This window comes from Puntigrus tetrazona, unplaced genomic scaffold (genome assembly GCF_018831695.1).
Source record: "Puntigrus tetrazona isolate hp1 unplaced genomic scaffold, ASM1883169v1 S000000896, whole genome shotgun sequence".
In the NCBI taxonomy this organism is placed as follows: domain Eukaryota; kingdom Metazoa; phylum Chordata; class Actinopteri; order Cypriniformes; family Cyprinidae; genus Puntigrus; species Puntigrus tetrazona.
In genome coordinates this window covers 224,009-241,968 of record NW_025048496.1, presented here as the reverse complement: position 1 = coordinate 241,968, position 17,960 = coordinate 224,009, and the positions used below count along the sequence as shown (strand labels likewise).

Below are 17,960 nucleotides of genomic sequence, written 5' to 3'. Positions count from 1 at the left end.
AATTCTTCAGATTGTTGCGCCTACTCTCGACACACATGCAAGTTTTTGTGGACCTCGTGGCGCAATGGTAGCGCGTCTGACTCCAGATCAGAAGGTTGCGTGTTCAAATCACGTCGGGGTCAATTTCCTCTTTAAACAAAAAGTGGGACATCTAGCATGAATGTTGCTTGGCATTGTAGATTTGTGTCTTGCCCTGTGGTCACCTTTTGGCAAGTCTGAAGATTATACTACAGCACCACAAAAAGAAGTGTGAAAAGCCTTAAAATTCTTCAGATTGTTGCGCCTACTCTCGACACACATGCAAGTTTTTGTGGACCTCGTGGCGCAACGGTAGCGCGTTTGACTCCAGATCAGAAGGTTGCGTGTTCAAATCACGTCGGGGTCAATTTCCTCTTTAAACAAAAAGTGGGACATCCAGCATGAATAATGTCCTGTCTGTTGCTTGGCATCGTAGATTTGTGTCTTGCCCTGTGGTCGCCTTTTGGCAAGTCTGAAGATTATACTACAGCACCACAAAAAGAAGTGTGAAAAGCCTTAAAATTCTTCAGATTATTGCGCCTACTCTCGACACACATGCAAGTTTTGTGGGACCTCGGTCGTAACGGTAGTGTGTCTGACTCCAGATCAGAAGGTTGCGTGTTCTACAGGAATCAAATAACAAGGACAGCCTGCACAAAGCCAAGAAAATTATAAAACTTTATGTGTTTTTCAGTTTTTGCACCTATTCTGTGAAATTTTTGTGGACTTCGTGGCTCAACCTATTCTGGCTCAACCTATTTTGCACCTATTCTGGACACACAGGAAACTTTTTGTGGACCTCGTGGCGCAACGCAGCGGCGCGCGTGACTCCAGATCAGAAGGTTGCGTGTTCAAATCACGTCGGGTCAATTTCCTCTTTAAACAAAAAGTGGGACATCTAGCATGAATGTTGCTTGGCATTGTAGATTTGTGTCTTGCCTGTGTGGTCACCTTTTGGCAAGTCTGAAGATTATACTACAGCACCACAAAAAGAAGTGTGAAAAGCCTTAAAATTCTTCAGATTGTTGCGCCTACTCTCGACACACATGCAAGTTTTTGTGGACCTCGTGGCGCAACGGTAGCGCGTCTGACTCCAGATCAGAAGGTTGCGTGTTCAAATCACGTCAGGGTCAATTTCCTCTTTAAACAAAAAGTGGGACATCTAGCAAGAATGTTGCTTGGCATCATAGATTTGTGTCTTGCCCTGTGGTCACCTTTTGACAAGTCTGAAGATTATGCTACAGCACCACAAAAAGAAGTGTGAAAAGCCTTAAGATTCTTCAGATTGTTGCGCTACTACTCGACACACACATGCAAGTTATTGTGGACCTCATGGCGCAACGGTAGTGCGTCTAACTCCAGATTAGAAGGTTGTGTGTTCTACAGGAATCAAATAACAAGGACAGCCTGCACAACGGCAAGAAAATTATAAAACTTTATGTGTTTTTCAGTTTTTGCACCTATTCTGGACACACATGAAAGTTTTTGTGGACCTCGTGGCGCAACGGTAGCGCGTCTGACTCCAGATCAGAAGGTTGCGTGTTCAAATCACGTCGGGGTCAATTTCCTCTTTAAACAAAAAGTGGGACATCCAGCATGAATAATGTCCTGTCTGTTGTTTGGCATCGTAGATTTGTGTCTTGCCCTGTGGTCGCCTTTTGGCAAGTCTGAAGATTATACTACAGCACCACAAAAAGAAGTGTGAAAAGCCTTAAAATTCTTCAGATTGTTGCGCCTACTCTCGACACACATGCAAGTTTTTGTGGACCTCATGGCGCACGGCGGTAGCGCGTCTGACTCCAGATCAGAAGGTTGCGTGTTCAAATCACGTCGGGGTCAATTTCCTCTTTAAACAAAAAGTGGGACATCTAGCATGAATGTTGCTTGGCATCGTAGATTTGTGTCTTGCCCTGTGGTCGCCTTTTGGCAAGTCTGAAGATTATACTACAGCACCACAAAAAGAAGTGTGAAAAGCCTTAAGATTCTTCAGATTGTTGCGCCTACTCTCGACACACATGCAAGTTATTGTGGACCTCATGGCGCAACGGTAGTGCGTCTAACTCCAGATTAGAAGGTTGCGTGTTCTACAGGAATCAAATAACAAGGACAGCCTGCACAACGGCAAGAAAATTATAAAACTTTATGTGTTTTTCAGTTTTTGCACCTATTCTGGTCACACATGAAAGTTTTTGTGGACCTCGTGGCGCAACGGTAGCGCGTCTGACTCCAGATCAGAAGGTTGCGTGTTCAAATCACGTCTGGGTCAATTTCCTCTTTAAACAAAAAGTGGGACATCCAGCATGAATAATGTCCTGTCTGTTGCTTGGCATCGTAGATTTGTGTCTTGCCCTGTGGTCGCCTTTTGGCAAGTCTGAAGATTATACTACAGCACCACAAAAAGAAGTGTGAAAAGCCTTAAAATTCTTCAGATTATTGCGCCTACTCTCACACACATGCAAGTTTTTGTGGACCTCGGGTCGTAACGGTAGTGCGTCTGACTCCAGATCAGAAGGTTGCGTGTTCTACAGGAATCAAATAACAAGGACAGCCTGCACAAAGCCAAGAAAATTATAAAACTTTATGTGTTTTTCAGTTTTTCCACCTATTCTGGACACACAGGAAAGTTTTTGTGGACCTCGTGGCGCAACGGTAGCGCGTCTGACTCCAGATCAGAAGGTTGCGTGTTCAAATCACGTCGGGGTCAATTTCCTCTTTAAACAAAAAGTGGGACATCTAGCATGAATGTTGCTTGGCATCGTAGATTTGTGTCTTGCCCTGTGGTCACCTTTTGGCAAGTCTGAAGATTATACTACAGCACCACAAAAAAGAAGTGTGAAAAGCCTTAAAATTCTTCAGATTGTTGCGCCTACTCTCGACACACACATGCAAGTTTTTGTGGACCTCGTGGCGCAACGGTAGCGCGTCTGACTCCAGATCAGAAGGTTGCGTGTTCAAATCACGTCGGGGTCAATTTCCTCTTTAAACAAAAAGACAATCTGAAGAATCGCGTTTAACTCCAGATTAGAAGGTTGCGTGTTCTACAGGAATCAAATAACAAGGACAGCCTGCACAAAGCCAAGAAAAGTATAAAACTTTATGTGTTTTTCAGTTTTTCCACCTATTCTGGACACACAGGAAAGTTTTTGTGGACCTCGTGGCGCAACGGTAGCGCGTCTGACTCCAGATCAGAAGGTTGCGTGTTCAAATCACGTCGGGGTCAATTTCCTCTTTAAACAAAAAGTGGGACATCTAGCATGAATGTTGCTTGGCATCGTAGATTTGTGTCTTGCCCTGTGGTCGCCTTTTGGCAAGTCTGAAGATTATACTACAGCACCACAAAAAGAAGTGTGAAAAGCCTTAAGATTCTTCAGATTGTTGCGCCTACTCTCGACACACATGCAAGTTATTGTGGACCTCATGGCGCAACGGTAGTGCGTCTAACTCCAGATTAGAAGGTTGCGTGTTCTACAGGAATCAAATAACAAGGACAGCCTGCACAACGGCAAGAAAATTATAAAACTTTATGTGTTTTTCAGTTTTTGCACCTATTCTGGTCACACATGAAAGTTTTTGTGGACCTCGTGGCGCAACGGTAGCGCGTCTGACTCCAGATCAGAAGGTTGCGTGTTCAAATCACGTCTGGGTCAATTTCCTCTTTAAACAAAAAGTGGGACATCAGCATGAATAATGTCCTGTCTGTTGCTTGGCATCGTAGATTTGTGTCTTGCCCTGTGGTCGCCTTTTGGCAAGTCTGAAGATTATACTACAGCACCACAAAAAGAAGTGTGAAAAGCCTTAAAATTCTTCAGATTATTGCTACTCTCGACACACATGCAAGTTTTTGTGGACCTCGGGTCGTAACTAGTGCGTCTGACTCCAGATCAGAAGGTTGCGTGTTCTACAGGAATCAAATAACAAGGACAGCCTGCACAAAGCCAAGAAAATTATAAAACTTTATGTGTTTTTCAGTTTTTCCACCTATTCTGGACACACAGGAAAGTTTTTGTGGACCTCGTGGCGCAACGGTAGCGCGTCTGACTCCAGATCAGAAGGTTGCGTGTTCAAATCACGTCGGGGTCAATTTCCTCTTTAAACAAAAAGTGGGACATCTAGCATGAATGTTGCTTGGCATCGTAGATTTGTGTCTTGCCCTGTGGTCACCTTTTGGCAAGTCTGAAGATTATACTACAGCACCACAAAAAGAAGTGTGAAAAGCCTTAAAATTCTTCAGATTGTTGCGCCTACTCTCGACACACATGCAAGTTTTTGTGGACCTCGTGGCGCAACGGTAGCGCGTCTGACTCCAGATCAGAAGGTTGCGTGTTCAAATCACGTCGGGGTCAATTTCCTCTTTAAACAAAAAGTGGGACATCTAGCATGAATGTTGCTTGGCATCGTAGATTTGTGTCTTGCCCTGTGGTCGCCTTTTGGCAAGTCTGAAGATTATACTACAGCACCACAAAAAGAAGTGTGAAAAGCCTTAAGATTCTTCAGATTGTTGCGCCTACTCTCGACACACATGCAAGTTATTGTGGACCTCATGGCGCAACGGTAGTGCGTCTAACTCCAGATTAGAAGGTTGCGTGTTCTACAGGAATCAAATAACAAGGACAGCCTGCACAACGGCAAGAAAATTATAAAACTTTATGTGTTTTTCAGTTTTTGCACCTATTCTGGTCACACATGAAAGTTTTTGTGGACCTCGTGGCGCAACGGTAGCGCGTCTGACTCCAGATCAGAAGGTTGCGTGTTCAAATCACGTCGGGGTCAATTTCCTCTTTAAACAAAAAGTGGGACATCTAGCATGAATAATGTCCTGTCTGTTGCTTGGCATCGTAGATTTGTGTCTTGCCCTGTGGTCGCCTTTTGGCAAGTCTGAAGATTATACTACAGCACCACAAAAAGAAGTGTGAAAAGCCTTAAAATTCTTCAGATTATTGCGCCTACTCTCGACACACATGCAAAGTTTTTGTGGACCTCGGGATGCGCGCAGCGGTAGTGCGTCTGACTCCAGATCAGAAGGTTGCGTGTTCTACAGGAATCAAATAACAAGGACAGCCTGCACAAAGCCCAAGAAAATTATAAAACTTTATGTGTTTTTCAGTTTTTCCACCTATTCTGGACACACAGGAAAGTTTTTGTGGACCTCGTGGCGCAACGGTAGCGCGTCTGACTCCAGATCAGAAGGTTGCGTGTTCAAATCACGTCGGGTCAATTTCCTCTTTAAACAAAAAGTGGGACATCTAGCATGAATGTTGCTTGGCATCGTAGATTTGTGTCTTGCCCTGTGGTCACCTTTTGGCAAGTCTGAAGATTATACTACAGCACCACAAAAAGAAGTGTGAAAAGCCTTAAAATTCTTCAGATTGTTGCGCCTACTCTCGACACACATGCAAGTTTTTGTGGACCTCGTGGCGCAACGGTAGCGCGTCTGACTCCAGATCAGAAGGTTGCGTGTTCAAATCACGTCGGGTCAATTTCCTCTTTAAACAAAAAGTGGGACATCTAGCATGAATGTTGCTTGGCATCGTAGATTTGTGTCTTGCCCTGTGGTCGCCTTTTGGCAAGTCTGAAGATTATACTACAGCACCACAAAAAGAAGTGTGAAAAGCCTTAAAATTCTTCAGATTATTGCGCCTACTCTCGACACACATGCAAGTTTTTGTGGACCTCGGGTCGTAACGGTAGTGCGTCTGACTCCAGATCAGAAGGTTGCGTGTTCAAATCACGTCGGAGTCAATTTCCTCTTTAAACAAAAAGACAATCTGAAGAATCGCGTTTAACTCCAGATTAGAAGGTTGCGTGTTCTACAGGAATCAAATAACAAGGACAGCCTGCACAAAGCCAAGAAAATTATAAAACTTTATGTGTTTTTCAGTTTTTGCACCTATTCTGGACACACAGGAAATTTTTGTGGACCTCGTGGCTCAACGGTAGCGCGTCTGACTCCAGATCAGAAGGTTGCGTGTTCAAATCACGTCGGGGTCAATTTCCTCTTTAAACAAAAAGACAATCTGAAGAATCGCGTTTAACTCCAGATTAGAAGGTTGCGTGTTCTACAGGAATCAAATAACAAGGACAGCCTGCACAAAGCCAAGAAAATTATAAAACTTTATGTGTTTTTCAGTTTTTGCACCTATTCTGGACACACAGGAAAGTTTTTGTGGACCTCGTGGCGCAACGGTAGCGCGTCTGACTCCAGATCAGAAGGTTGCGTGTTCAAATCACGTCGAGGTCAATTTCCTCTTTAAACAAAAAGACAATCTGAAGAATCGCGTTTAACTCCAGATTAGAAGGTTGCGTGTTCTACAGGAATCAAATAACAAGGACAGCCTGCACAAAGCCAAGAAAAGTATAAAACTTTATGTGTTTTTCAGTTTTTGCACCTATTCTGGACACACAGGAAAGTTTTTGTGGACCTCGTGGCGCAACGGTAGCGCGTCTGACTCCAGATCAGAAGGTTGCGTGTTCAAATCACGTCTGGGTCAATTTCCTCTTTAAACAAAAAGTGGGACATCTAGCATGAATGTGTCCTGTCTGTTGCTTGGCATCGTAGATTTGTGTCTTGCCCTGTGGTCGCCTTTTGGCAAGTCTGAAGATTATACTACAGCACCACAAAAAGAAGTGTGAAAAGCCTTAAAATTCTTCAGATTATTGCGCCTACTCTCGACACACATGCAAGTTTTTGTGGACCTCGTGGCGCAACGGTAGTGCGTCTGACTCCAGATCAGAAGGTTGCGTGTTCTACAGGAATCAAATAACAAGGACAGCCTGCACAAAGCCAAGAAAATTATAAAACTTTATGTGTTTTTCAGTTTTTCCACCTATTCTGGACACACAGGAAAGTTTTTGTGGACCTCGTGGCGCAACGGTGCAGCGTCTGACTCCAGATCAGAAGGTTGCGTGTTCAAATCACGTCTGGGTCAATTTCCTCTTTAAACAAAAAGTGGGACATCCAGCATGAATAATGTCCTGTCTGTTGCTTGGCATCGTAGATTTGTGTCTTGCCCTGTGGTCGCCTTTTGGCAAGTCTGAAGATTATACTACAGCACCACAAAAAGAAGTGTGAAAAGCCTTAAAATTCTTCAGATTATTGCGCCTACTCTCGACACACATGCAAGTTTTTGTGGACCTCGGTCGTATGGTGATGCAGAAGGTAGTGCCTGACTCCAGATCAGAAGGTTGCGTGTTCTACAGGAATCAAATAACAAGGACAGCCTGCACAAAGCCAAGAAAATTATAAAACTTTATGTGTTTTTCAGTTTTTCCACCTATTCTGGACACACAGGAAAGTTTTTGTGGACCTCGTGGCGCAACGGTAGCGCGTCTGACTCCAGATCAGAAGGTTGCGTGTTCAAATCACGTCGGGGTCAATTTCCTCTTTAAACAAAAAGTGGGACATCTAGCATGAATGTTGCTTGGCATCGTAGATTTGTGTCTTGCCCTGTGGTCACCTTTTGGCAAGTCTGAAGATTATACTACAGCACCACAAAAAGAAGTGTGAAAAGCCTTAAAATTCTTCAGATTGTTGCGCCTACTCTCGACACACATGCAAGTTTTTGTGGACCTCGTGGCGCAACGGTAGCGTGTCTGACTCCAGATCAGAAGGTTGCGTGTTCAAATCACGTCGGGGTCAATTTCCTCTTTAAACAAAAAGACAATCTGAAGAATCGCGTTTAACTCCAGATTAGAAGGTTGCGTGTTCTACAGGAATCAAATAACAAGGACAGCCTGCACAAAGCCAAGAAAAGTATAAAACTTTATGTGTTTTTCAGTTTTTCCACCTATTCTGGACACACAGGAAAGTTTTTGTGGACCTCGTGGCGCAACGGTAGCGCGTCTGACTCCAGATCAGAAGGTTGCGTGTTCAAATCACGTCGGGGTCAATTTCCTCTTTAAACAAAAAGTGGGACATCTAGCATGAATGTTGCTTGGCATCGTAGATTTGTGTCTTGCCCTGTGGTCGCCTTTTGGCAAGTCTGAAGATTATACTACAGCACCACAAAAGAAGTGTGAAAAGCCTTAAGATTCTTCAGATTGTTGCGCCTACTCTCGACACACATGCAAGTTATTGTGGACCTCATGGCGCAACGGGTGAAGCGTCTAACTCCAGATTAGAAGGTTGCGTGTTCTACAGGAATCAAATAACAAGGACAGCCTGCACAACGGCAAGAAAATTATAAAACTTTATGTGTTTTTCAGTTTTTGCACCTTCTTCTGGTCACATGAAAGTTTTTGTGGACCTCGTGGCGCGCAACGGTAGCGCGTCTGACTCTCAGATCAGAAGGTTGCGTGTTCAAATCACGTCGGGGTCAATTTCCTCTTTAAACAAAAAGAGGGACATCTAGCATGAATAATGTCCTGTCTGTTGCTTGGCATCGTAGATTTGTGTCTTGCCCTGTGGTCGCCTTTTGGCAAGTCTGAAGATTATACTACAGCACCACAAAAAGAAGTGTGAAAAGCCTTAAAATTCTTCAGATTATTGCGCCTACTCTCGACACACATGCAAGTTTTTGTGGACCTCGGGTCGCAACGCAGTAGTGCGTCTGACTCCAGATCAGAAGGTTGCGTGTTCTACAGGAATCAAATAACAAGGACAGCCTGCACAAAGCCAAGAAAATTATAAAACTTTATGTGTTTTTCAGTTTTTGCACCTATTCTGGACACACAGGAAATTTTTTGTGGACCTCGTGGCTCAATGGTAGCGCGTCTGACTCCAGATCAGAAGGTTGCGTGTTCAAATCACGTCGGGGTCAATTTCCTCTTTAAACAAAAAGTGGGACATCTAGCATGAATGTTGCTTGGCATCGTAGATTTGTGTCTTGCCCTGTGGTCACCTTTTGGCAAGTCTGAAGATTATACTACAGCACCACAAAAAGAAGTGTGAAAAGCCTTAAAATTCTTCAGATTATTGCGCCTACTCTCGACACACATGCAAGTTTTTGTGGACCTCGGGTCGTAACGGTAGTGCGTCTGACTCCAGATCAGAAGGTTGCGTGTTCAAATCACGTCGGGGTCAATTTCCTCTTTAAACAAAAAGTGGGACATCTAGCATGAATGTTGCTTGGCATCGTAGATTTGTGTCTTGCCCTGTGGTCGCCTTTTGGCAAGTCTGAAGATTATACTACAGCACCACAAAAAGAAGTGTGAAAAGCCTTAAAATTCTTCAGATTATTGCGCCTACTCTCGACACACACATGCAAGTTTTTGTGGACCTCGGGTCGTAACTCCAGATTAGAAGGTGGTCTGACTCAGATCAGAAGGTTGCGTGCAAATCTGATTTCTCTTTAAACAAAAAAAAGACAATCTGAAGAATCGGTTTAACTCCAGATTAGAAGGTTCGTGTTCTACAGGAATCAAATAACAAGGACAGCCTGCACAAAGCCAAGAAAATTATAAAACTTTATGTGTTTTTCAGTTTTTGCACCTATTCTGGACACAGGAAATTTTTGTGGACCTCGTGGCTCAGATCAGAAGGTAGCGCGTCTGACTCCAGATCAGAAGGTTGCGTGTTCAAAATCACGTCAAGGTCAATTTCCTCAAAAAAGAGGGACATGTTTTTCAGTTTTTGCACCAATGGTTTTTGTGGACCTCGTGGCGCAACTGTGCGTCTGCTCCAGATCAGAAGGTTACCCTCACGTCGGGTCAATTTCCTCTTTCTGGCAAGAATCTGAAGATTATACTACAGCATCACAAAAAGAAGCCTGCACAAAGCCAAGAAAATTATAAAACTTTTCAGTGTTTTGTTTTTCCACCCTACTCTGGACACACATGAAAGTTTTGTGGACCTCGTGGCGCAACGGTGGCGCGTCTGACTCCAGATCAGAAGGTTGCTGTTCACTCCAGATTAAACAAAAAGAAGGAATGCGTGTTCTATTAGAGGAATGTTCAAATCAAATAGGACAGCCTGCACAAAGCCAAAAGAAAATTATAAAACTTTATGTGTTTTTCAGTTTTTGCACCTATTCTGGACACACAGGAAAGTTTTTGTGGACCTCGTGGCGCAACGGTAGCGCGTCTGACTCCAGATCAGAAGGTTGCGTGTTCAAATCACGTCGGGGTCAATTTCCTCTTTAAACAAAAAGTGGGACATCTAGCATGAATGTTGCTTGGCATTGTAGATTTGTGTCTTGCCCTGTGGTCACCTTTTGGCAAGTCTGAAGATTATACTACAGCACCACAAAAAGAAGTGTGAAAAGCCTTAAAATTCTTCAGATTGTTGCGCCTACTCTCGACACACATGCAAGTTTTTGTGGACCTCGTGGCGCACAAAAGTAGCGCGTCTGACTCCAGATCAGAAGGTTGCGTGTTCAAATCACGTCGGGGTCAATTTCCTCTTTAAACAAAAAGAGGGACATCTAGCATGAATAATGTCCTGTCTGTTGCTTGGCATCGTAGATTTGTGTCTTGCCCTGTGGTCGCCTTTTGGCAAGTCTGAAGATTATACTACAGCACCACAAAAAGAAGTGTGAAAAGCCTTAAGATTCTTCAGATTGTTGCGCCTACTCTCGACACACATGCAAGTTATTGTGGACCTCGGGTGCGCAACGGTAGAAAAGCGTCTAACTCCAGATTAGAAGGTTGGTTGCGTGTTCTACAGGAATCAAATAACAAGGACAGCCTGCACAACGGCAAGAAAAAATTATAAAACTTTATGTGTTTTTCAGTTTTTGCACCTATTCTGGTTCACACAGGAAAGTTTTTGTGGACCTCGTGGCGCAACGGTAGCGCGTCTGACTCCAGATCAGAAGGTTGCGTGTTCAAATCACAGATCGGGCGTGTTCAATTTCCTCTTTAAACAAAAAGACAATCTGAAGAATCAGAGATTAGAAGGTTGTGTGTTCTACAGAATCAAATCAACAAGGACAGTCACAAAGCCAAGACCACAAAAAAGAAAAGTATTTATGTGTTTTTCAGTTTTTCCACCTATTCTGGACACACATGAAAGTTTTTGTGGACCTCGTGGCGCAACGGTAGCGCGTCTGACTCCAGATCAGAAGGTTGCGTGTTCAAATCACGTCAGTCAATTTCCTCTTTAAACAAAAAGTGGGACATCTAGCATGAATGTTGCTTGGCATCAGATTTGTGTCTTGCCCTGTGGTCGCCTTTTGGCAAGTCTGAAGATTATACTACAGCACCACAAAAAGAAGTGTGAAAAGCCTTAAAATTCTTCAGATTGTTGCGCCTACTCTCGACACACATGCAAGTTTTTGTGGACCTCGTGGCGCAACGGTAGCGCGTCTGACTCCAGATCAGAAGGTTGCGTGTTCAAATCACGTCGGTCAATTTCCTCTTTAAACAAAAAGTGGGACATCTAGCATGAATGTTGCAGCCTGCACAAAGTCTGAAGATTATACTACAGCACCACAAAATGTGTTAAAATTCAGTTGTTGCACCTATTCTGGACACACATGAAAGTTTTTGTGGACCTCGTGGCGCAACGGTAGCGCGTCTGACTCCAGATCAGAAGGTTGCGTGTTCAAATCACGTCGGGGTCAATTTCCTCTTTAAACAAAAAGTGGGACATCTAGCATGAATGTTGCTTGGCATCGTAGATTTGTGTCTTGCCCTGTGGTCGCCTTTTGGCAAGTCTGAAGATTATACTACAGCACCACAAAAAGAAGTGTGAAAAGCCTTAAAATTCTTCAGATTATTGCGCCTACTCTCTCGACACACATGCAAGTTTTTTGTGGACCTCATGGCAATTTCCTAGTGCAATCTGAACTCCAGATCAGAAGGTTGCGTGTTCTACAGGAATCAAATAACAAGGACAGCCTGCACAAAGCCAAGAAAATTATAAAACTTTATGTGTTTTTCAGTTTTTGCACCTATTCTGGACACACAGGAAACTTTTTGTGGACCTCGTGGCGCAACGGTAGCGCGTCTGACTCCAGATCAGAAGGTTGCGTGTTCAAATCACGTCGGGGTCAATTTCCTCTTTAAACAAAAAGTGGGACATCTAGCATGAATGTTGCTTGGCATCCAGATTAGATTTGTGTCTTGCCCTGTGGTCACCTTTTGGCAAGTCTGAAGATTATACTACAGCACCACAAAAAGAAGTGTGAAAAACCTTAAAATTCTTCAGATTGTTGCGCCTACTCTGGACACACATGCAAGTTTTTGTGGACCTCGTGGCGCAACGGTAGCGCGTCTGACTCCAGATCAGAAGGTTGCGTGTTCAAATCACGTCAGGGTCAATTTCCTCTTTAAACAAAAAAGTGGGACACTATCTAGCAAGAATTTGTGTTGCTTGGCATCATAGATTTGTGTCTTGCCCTGTGGTCACCTTTTGACAAGTCTGAAGATTATGCTACAGCACCACAAAAAGAAAAAACTGTAAAGCCTTAAGACTCTTCAGTTTGTTGTGCTATTCTGGACACACACACATGCAAGTTTTTGTGGACCTCGTGGCGCAACGGTAGCGCGTCTGACTCCAGATCAGAAGGTTGCGTGTTCAAATCACGTCGGGGTCAATTTCCTCTTTAAACAAAAAGAGGGACATCTAGCATGAATAATGTCCTGTCTGTTGCTTGGCATCGTAGATTTGTGTCTTGCCCTGTGGTCGCCTTTTGGCAAGTCTGAAGATTATACTACAGCACCACAAAAAGAAGTGTGAAAAGCCTTAAGATTCTTCAGATTGTTGCGCCTACTCTCGACACACATGCAAGTTATTGTGGACCTCATGGCGCAACGGTAGTCAGTGCTAACTCTAGATTAGAAGGTTGCGTGTTCTACAGGAATCAAATAACAAGGACAGCCTGCACAACGGCAAGAAAATTATAAAACTTTATGTGTTTTTCAGTTTTTGCACCTATTCTGGACACACATGAAAGTTTTTGTGGACCTCGTGGCGCAACGGTAGCGCGTCTGACTCCAGATCAGAAGGTTGCGTGTTCAAATCACGTCGGGGTCAATTTCCTCTTTAAACAAAAAGTGGGACATCCAGCATGAATAATGTCCTGTCTGTTGTTGGCATCGTAGATTTGTGTCTTGCCCTGTGGTCGCCTTTTGGCAGATCTGAAGATTATACTACAGCACCACAAAAAGAAGTGTGAAAAGCCTTAAAATTCTTTAAAATTCTTCAGATTATTGCGCCTACTCGACACACACATGCAAGTTTTTGTGGACAAGTCTGAAGGTTGCGTGTTCTACAGGAATCAAATAACAAGGAGGACTGCACAAAGCCAAGAAAATTATAAAACTTTATGTGTTTTTCAGTTTTTGCACCTATTCTGGACACACAGGAAAGTTTTTGTGGACCTCGTGGCTCAGACGGTAGCGCGTCTGACTCCAGATCAGAAGGTTGCGTGTTCAAATCACGTCGGGGTCAATTTCCTCTTTAAACAAAAAGTGGACATCTGCAAGAATGTTGCTTGGCATCTAACTCCAGATTAGAAGGTTGCGTGTTCTACAGGAATCAAATAACAAGGACAGCCTGCACACAAAGCCAAGAAAATTATAAAACTTTATGTGTTTTTCAGTTTTTGCACCTATTCTGACACACACATGCAAAGTTTTTGTGGACCTCGTGGCGCAACGGTAGCGCGCCTGACTCCAGATCAGAAGGTTGCGTGTTCAAATCACGTCGGGGTCAATTTCCTCTTTAAACAAAAAGTGGGACATCTAGCATGAATGTTGCTTGGCATCCAGATTTGTGTCTTGCCCTGTGGTCGCCTTTTGGCAAGTCTGAAGATTATACTACAGCACCACAAAAAGAAGTGTGAAAAGCCTTAAGATTCTTCAGATTGTTGCGCCTACTCTCGACACACATGCAAGTTATTGTGGACCTCATGGCGCAACGGTAGTGCGTCTAACTCCAGATTAGAAGGTTGCGTGTTCTACAGGAATCAAATAACAAGGACAGCCTGCACAACGGCAAGAAAATTATAAAACTTTATGTGTTTTTCAGTTTTTGCACCTATTCTGGTCACACATGGAAAGTTTTTGTGGACCTCGTGGCGCAACGGTAGCGCGTCTGACTCCAGATCAGAAGGTTGCGTGTTCAAATCACGTCGGGTCAATTTCCTCTTTAAAAAAAAGACAATCTGAAGAATCGCGTTTAACTCCAGATTAGAAGGTTGCGTGTTCTACAGGAATCAAATAACAAGGACAGCCTGCACAAAGCCAAGAAAAGTATAAAACTTTATGTGTTTTCAGTTTTTGCACCTATTCTGGACACACAGGAAAGTTTTTGTGGACCTCGTGGCGCAACGGTAGCGCGTGACTCCAGATCAGAAGGTTGCGTGTTCAAATCACATCAGGGTCAATTTCCTCTTTAAACAAAAAGTGGGACATCTAGCAAGAATGTTGCTTGGCATCATAGATTTGTGTCTTGCCCTGTGGTCACCTTTTGACAAGTCTGAAGATTATGCTACAGCACCACAAAAAGAAATGTGGAAAGCCTTAAGACTCTTCAGATTGTTGTGCCTACTCTCGACACACATGCAAGTTTTTGTGGGCCTCGCGGCGCAACAATAGCGCGTCTGACTCCAGATCAGAAGGTTGCGTGTTCAAATCACGTCGTGGTCAATTTCCTCTTTAAACAAAAAGAGGGACATCTAGCATGAATACTGTCCTGTCTGTTGCTTGGCATCGTAGATTTGTGTCTTGCCCTGTGGTCGCCTTTTGGCAAGTCTGAAGATTATACTACAGCACCACAAAAAGAAGTGTGAAAAGCCTTAAGATTCTTCAGATTGTTGCGCCTACTCTCGACACACATGCAAGTTATTGTGGACCTCATGGCGCAACGGTAGTGCGTCTAACTCCAGATTAGAAGGTTGCGTGTTCTACAGGAATCAAATAACAAGGACAGCCTGCACAACGGCAAGAAAATTATAAAACTTTATGTGTTTTTCAGTTTTTGCACCTATTCTGGTCACACATGAAAGTTTTGTGGACCTCGTGGCGCAACGGTAGCGCGTCTGACTCCAGATCAGAAGGTTGCGTGTTCAAATCACGTCTGGGTCAATTTCCTCTTTAAACAAAAAGTGGGACATCCAGCATGAATAATGTCCTGTCTGTTGCTTGGCATCGTAGATTTGTGTCTTGCCCTGTGGTCGCCTTTTGGCAAGTCTGAAGATTATACTACAGCACCACAAAAAGAAGTGTGAAAAGCCTTAAAATTCTTCAGATTATTGCGCCTACTCTCGACACACATGCAAGTTTTTGTGGACCTCGGGTCGTAACGGTAGTGCGTCTGACTCCAGATCAGAAGGTTGCGTGTTCTACAGGAATCAAATAACAAGGACAGCCTGCACAAAGCCAAGAAAATTATAAAACTTTATGTGTTTTTCAGTTTTTGCACCTATTCTGGACACACAGGAAAGTTTTTGTGGACCTCGTGGCGCAACGGTAGCGCGTCTGACTCCAGATCAGAAGGTTGCGTGTTCAAATCACGTCGGGGTCAATTTCCTCTTTAAACAAAAAGTGGGACATCTAGCATGAATGTTGCTTGGCATCGTAGATTTGTGTCTTGCCCTGTGGTCACCTTTTGGCAAGTCTGAAGATTATACTACAGCACCACAAAAAGAAGTGTGAAAAGCCTTAAAATTCTTCAGATTGTTGCGCCTACTCTCGACACACATGCAAGTTTTTGTGGACCTCGTGGCGCAACGGTAGCGCGTCTGACTCCAGATCAGAAGGTTGCGTGTTCAAATCACGTCAGGGTCAATTTCCTCTTTAAACAAAAAGTGGGACATCTAGCATGAATGTTGCTTGGCATCGTAGATTTGTGTCTTGCCCTGTGGTCGCCTTTTGGCAAGTCTGAAGATTATACTACAGCACCACAAAAAGAAGTGTGAAAAGCCTTAAGATTCTTCAGATTGTTGCGCCTACTCTCGACACACATGCAAGTTTTTGTGGACCTCATGGCGCAACGGTAGTGCGTCTAACTCCAGATTAGAAGGTTGCGTGTTCTACAGGAATCAAATAACAAGGACAGCCTGCACAAAGCCAAGAAAATTATAAAACTTTATGTGTTTTTCAGTTTTTGCACCTATTCTGGACACACAGGAAATTTTTTGTGGACCTCGTGGCTCAACGGTAGCGCGTCTGACTCCAGATCAGAAGGTTGCGTGTTCAAATCACGTCGGGGTCAATTTCCTCTTTAAACAAAAAGACAATCTGAAGAATCGCGTTTAACTCCAGATTAGAAGGTTGCGTGTTCTACAGGAATCAAATAACAAGGACAGCCTGCACAAAGCCAAGAAAATTATAAAACTTTATGTGTTTTTCAGTTTTTGCACCTATTCTGGACACACAGGAAAGTTTTTGTGGACCTCGTGGCGCAACGGTAGCGCGTCTGACTCCAGATCAGAAGGTTGCGTGTTCAAATCACGTCGGGTCAATTTCCTCTTTAAACAAAAAGACAATCTGAAGAATCGCGTTTAACTCCAGATTAGAAGGTTGCGTGTTCTACAGGAATCAAATAACAAACAGCCTGCACAAAGCCAAGAAAAGTATAAAACTTTATGTGTTTTTCAGTTTTTCCACCTATTCTGGACACACAGGAAAGTTTTTGTGACCTCGTGGCGCAACGGTAGCGCCTGACTCCAGATCAGAAGGTTGCGTGTTCAAATCACGTCGGGTCAATTTCCTCTTTAAACAAAAAGACAATCTGAAGAATCGCGTTTAACTCCAGATTAGAAGGTTGCGTGTTCTACAGGAATCAAATAACAAGGACAGCCTGCACAAAGCCAAGAAAAGTATAAAACTTTATGTGTTTTTCAGTTTTTCCACCTATTCTGGACACACAGGAAAGTTTTTGTGGACCTCGTGGCGCAACGGTAGCGCGTCTGACTCCAGATCAGAAGGTTGCGTGTTCAAATCACGTCGGGGTCAATTTCCTCTTTAAACAAAAAGTGGGACATCTAGCATGAATGTTGCTTGGCATTGTAGATTTGTGTCTTGCCCTGTGGTCACCTTTTGGCAAGTCTGAAGATTATACTACAGCACCACAAAAAGAAGTGTGAAAAGCCTTAAAATTCTTCAGATTGTTGCGCCTACTCTCGACACACATGCAAGTTTTTGTGGACCTCGTGGCGCAACGGTAGCGCTTCTGACTCCAGATCAGAAGGTTGCGTGTTCAAATCACGTCAGGGTCAATTTCCTCTTTAAACAAAAAGTGGGACATCTAGCAAGAATGTTGCTTGGCATCATAGATTTGTGTCTTGCCCTGTGGTCACCTTTTGACAAGTCTGAAGATTATGCTACAGCACCACAAAAAGAAATGTGGAAAGCCTTAAGACTCTTCAGATTGTTGTGCCTACTCTCGACACACATGCAAGTTTTTGTGGGCCTCGCGGCGCAACAATAGCGCGTCTGACTCCAGATCAGAAGGTTGCGTGTTCAAATCACGTCGGGGTCAATTTCCTCTTTAAACAAAAAGAGGGACATCTAGCATGAATACTGTCCTGTCTGTTGCTTGGCATCGTAGATTTGTGTCTTGCCCTGTGGTCGCTTTTGGCAAGTCTGAAGATTATACTACAGCACCACAAAAAGAAGTGTGAAAAGCCTTAAGATTCTTCAGATTGTTGCGCCTACTCTCGACACACATGCAAGTTATTGTGGACCTCATGGCGCAACGGTAGTGCGTCTAACTCCAGATTAGAAGGTTGCGTGTTCTACAGGAATCAAATAACAAGGACAGCCTGCACAACGGCAAGAAAATTATAAAACTTTATGTGTTTTTCAGTTTTTGCACCTATTCTGGTCACACATGAAAGTTTTTGTGGACCTCGTGGCGCAACGGTAGCGCGCGTCTGACTCCAGATCAGAAGGTTGCGTGTTCAAATCACGTCGGGGTCAATTTCCTCTTTAAACAAAAAGTGGGACATCCAGCATGAATAATGTCCTGTCTGTTGCTTGGCATCGTAGATTTGTGTCTTGCCCTGTGGTCGCCTTTTGGCAAGTCTGAAGATTATACTACAGCACCACAAAAAGAA

At 43.7% G+C, this 17,960-nt stretch overlaps 41 non-coding genes across 41 annotated transcripts; all 41 read left to right on the top strand.

The window, feature by feature from the left end:
* Window positions 1-50: 50 nt before the first annotated feature.
* On the top strand, window positions 51-122 carry trnaw-cca. Its single transcript has one exon. It is a non-coding gene; the product is annotated as a tRNA-Trp (tRNA).
* Window positions 123-313: 191 nt separating this feature from the next.
* Window positions 314-385, top strand: trnaw-cca. Its single transcript has one exon. It is a non-coding gene; the product is annotated as a tRNA-Trp (tRNA).
* A 694-nt stretch (window positions 386-1,079) lies between these two features.
* trnaw-cca lies at window positions 1,080-1,151 on the top strand. Its single transcript has one exon. It is a non-coding gene; the product is annotated as a tRNA-Trp (tRNA).
* Window positions 1,152-1,508: 357 nt separating this feature from the next.
* trnaw-cca lies at window positions 1,509-1,580 on the top strand. Its single transcript has one exon. It is a non-coding gene; the product is annotated as a tRNA-Trp (tRNA).
* A 203-nt stretch (window positions 1,581-1,783) lies between these two features.
* trnaw-cca lies at window positions 1,784-1,857 on the top strand. The gene has a single exon. It is a non-coding gene; the product is annotated as a tRNA-Trp (tRNA).
* Window positions 1,858-2,212: 355 nt separating this feature from the next.
* trnaw-cca lies at window positions 2,213-2,284 on the top strand. The gene has a single exon. It is a non-coding gene; the product is annotated as a tRNA-Trp (tRNA).
* Window positions 2,285-2,650: 366 nt separating this feature from the next.
* Window positions 2,651-2,722, top strand: trnaw-cca. Its single transcript has one exon. It is a non-coding gene; the product is annotated as a tRNA-Trp (tRNA).
* Window positions 2,723-2,916: 194 nt separating this feature from the next.
* trnaw-cca lies at window positions 2,917-2,988 on the top strand. Its single transcript has one exon. It is a non-coding gene; the product is annotated as a tRNA-Trp (tRNA).
* Window positions 2,989-3,166: 178 nt separating this feature from the next.
* trnaw-cca lies at window positions 3,167-3,238 on the top strand. Its single transcript has one exon. It is a non-coding gene; the product is annotated as a tRNA-Trp (tRNA).
* A 355-nt stretch (window positions 3,239-3,593) lies between these two features.
* Window positions 3,594-3,665, top strand: trnaw-cca. The gene has a single exon. It is a non-coding gene; the product is annotated as a tRNA-Trp (tRNA).
* Window positions 3,666-4,026: 361 nt separating this feature from the next.
* Window positions 4,027-4,098, top strand: trnaw-cca. Its single transcript has one exon. It is a non-coding gene; the product is annotated as a tRNA-Trp (tRNA).
* Window positions 4,099-4,289: 191 nt separating this feature from the next.
* trnaw-cca lies at window positions 4,290-4,361 on the top strand. The gene has a single exon. It is a non-coding gene; the product is annotated as a tRNA-Trp (tRNA).
* A 355-nt stretch (window positions 4,362-4,716) lies between these two features.
* trnaw-cca lies at window positions 4,717-4,788 on the top strand. The gene has a single exon. It is a non-coding gene; the product is annotated as a tRNA-Trp (tRNA).
* Window positions 4,789-5,161: 373 nt separating this feature from the next.
* Window positions 5,162-5,232, top strand: trnaw-cca. The gene has a single exon. It is a non-coding gene; the product is annotated as a tRNA-Trp (tRNA).
* Window positions 5,233-5,423: 191 nt separating this feature from the next.
* trnaw-cca lies at window positions 5,424-5,494 on the top strand. Its single transcript has one exon. It is a non-coding gene; the product is annotated as a tRNA-Trp (tRNA).
* Window positions 5,495-5,934: 440 nt separating this feature from the next.
* trnaw-cca lies at window positions 5,935-6,006 on the top strand. Its single transcript has one exon. It is a non-coding gene; the product is annotated as a tRNA-Trp (tRNA).
* Window positions 6,007-6,184: 178 nt separating this feature from the next.
* On the top strand, window positions 6,185-6,256 carry trnaw-cca. Its single transcript has one exon. It is a non-coding gene; the product is annotated as a tRNA-Trp (tRNA).
* Window positions 6,257-6,434: 178 nt separating this feature from the next.
* Window positions 6,435-6,506, top strand: trnaw-cca. Its single transcript has one exon. It is a non-coding gene; the product is annotated as a tRNA-Trp (tRNA).
* Window positions 6,507-7,319: 813 nt separating this feature from the next.
* Window positions 7,320-7,391, top strand: trnaw-cca. The gene has a single exon. It is a non-coding gene; the product is annotated as a tRNA-Trp (tRNA).
* Window positions 7,392-7,582: 191 nt separating this feature from the next.
* On the top strand, window positions 7,583-7,654 carry trnaw-cca. Its single transcript has one exon. It is a non-coding gene; the product is annotated as a tRNA-Trp (tRNA).
* Window positions 7,655-7,832: 178 nt separating this feature from the next.
* Window positions 7,833-7,904, top strand: trnaw-cca. Its single transcript has one exon. It is a non-coding gene; the product is annotated as a tRNA-Trp (tRNA).
* A 354-nt stretch (window positions 7,905-8,258) lies between these two features.
* Window positions 8,259-8,333, top strand: trnae-cuc. Its single transcript has one exon. It is a non-coding gene; the product is annotated as a tRNA-Glu (tRNA).
* A 369-nt stretch (window positions 8,334-8,702) lies between these two features.
* Window positions 8,703-8,774, top strand: trnaw-cca. The gene has a single exon. It is a non-coding gene; the product is annotated as a tRNA-Trp (tRNA).
* Window positions 8,775-10,010: 1,236 nt separating this feature from the next.
* On the top strand, window positions 10,011-10,082 carry trnaw-cca. The gene has a single exon. It is a non-coding gene; the product is annotated as a tRNA-Trp (tRNA).
* Window positions 10,083-11,233: 1,151 nt separating this feature from the next.
* Window positions 11,234-11,303, top strand: trnaw-cca. Its single transcript has one exon. It is a non-coding gene; the product is annotated as a tRNA-Trp (tRNA).
* A 141-nt stretch (window positions 11,304-11,444) lies between these two features.
* trnaw-cca lies at window positions 11,445-11,516 on the top strand. The gene has a single exon. It is a non-coding gene; the product is annotated as a tRNA-Trp (tRNA).
* Window positions 11,517-11,876: 360 nt separating this feature from the next.
* trnaw-cca lies at window positions 11,877-11,948 on the top strand. The gene has a single exon. It is a non-coding gene; the product is annotated as a tRNA-Trp (tRNA).
* A 195-nt stretch (window positions 11,949-12,143) lies between these two features.
* On the top strand, window positions 12,144-12,215 carry trnaw-cca. Its single transcript has one exon. It is a non-coding gene; the product is annotated as a tRNA-Trp (tRNA).
* Window positions 12,216-12,419: 204 nt separating this feature from the next.
* On the top strand, window positions 12,420-12,491 carry trnaw-cca. Its single transcript has one exon. It is a non-coding gene; the product is annotated as a tRNA-Trp (tRNA).
* Window positions 12,492-12,859: 368 nt separating this feature from the next.
* trnaw-cca lies at window positions 12,860-12,931 on the top strand. The gene has a single exon. It is a non-coding gene; the product is annotated as a tRNA-Trp (tRNA).
* Window positions 12,932-13,275: 344 nt separating this feature from the next.
* Window positions 13,276-13,348, top strand: trnaw-cca. The gene has a single exon. It is a non-coding gene; the product is annotated as a tRNA-Trp (tRNA).
* Window positions 13,349-13,540: 192 nt separating this feature from the next.
* trnaw-cca lies at window positions 13,541-13,612 on the top strand. The gene has a single exon. It is a non-coding gene; the product is annotated as a tRNA-Trp (tRNA).
* Window positions 13,613-13,967: 355 nt separating this feature from the next.
* trnaw-cca lies at window positions 13,968-14,038 on the top strand. The gene has a single exon. It is a non-coding gene; the product is annotated as a tRNA-Trp (tRNA).
* An 875-nt stretch (window positions 14,039-14,913) lies between these two features.
* trnaw-cca lies at window positions 14,914-14,985 on the top strand. The gene has a single exon. It is a non-coding gene; the product is annotated as a tRNA-Trp (tRNA).
* Window positions 14,986-15,352: 367 nt separating this feature from the next.
* trnaw-cca lies at window positions 15,353-15,424 on the top strand. Its single transcript has one exon. It is a non-coding gene; the product is annotated as a tRNA-Trp (tRNA).
* A 191-nt stretch (window positions 15,425-15,615) lies between these two features.
* Window positions 15,616-15,687, top strand: trnaw-cca. The gene has a single exon. It is a non-coding gene; the product is annotated as a tRNA-Trp (tRNA).
* A 355-nt stretch (window positions 15,688-16,042) lies between these two features.
* On the top strand, window positions 16,043-16,114 carry trnaw-cca. Its single transcript has one exon. It is a non-coding gene; the product is annotated as a tRNA-Trp (tRNA).
* Window positions 16,115-16,292: 178 nt separating this feature from the next.
* trnaw-cca lies at window positions 16,293-16,363 on the top strand. Its single transcript has one exon. It is a non-coding gene; the product is annotated as a tRNA-Trp (tRNA).
* A 422-nt stretch (window positions 16,364-16,785) lies between these two features.
* trnaw-cca lies at window positions 16,786-16,857 on the top strand. Its single transcript has one exon. It is a non-coding gene; the product is annotated as a tRNA-Trp (tRNA).
* A 191-nt stretch (window positions 16,858-17,048) lies between these two features.
* trnaw-cca lies at window positions 17,049-17,120 on the top strand. Its single transcript has one exon. It is a non-coding gene; the product is annotated as a tRNA-Trp (tRNA).
* A 629-nt stretch (window positions 17,121-17,749) lies between these two features.
* On the top strand, window positions 17,750-17,823 carry trnaw-cca. The gene has a single exon. It is a non-coding gene; the product is annotated as a tRNA-Trp (tRNA).
* Window positions 17,824-17,960: the final 137 nt, after the last annotated feature.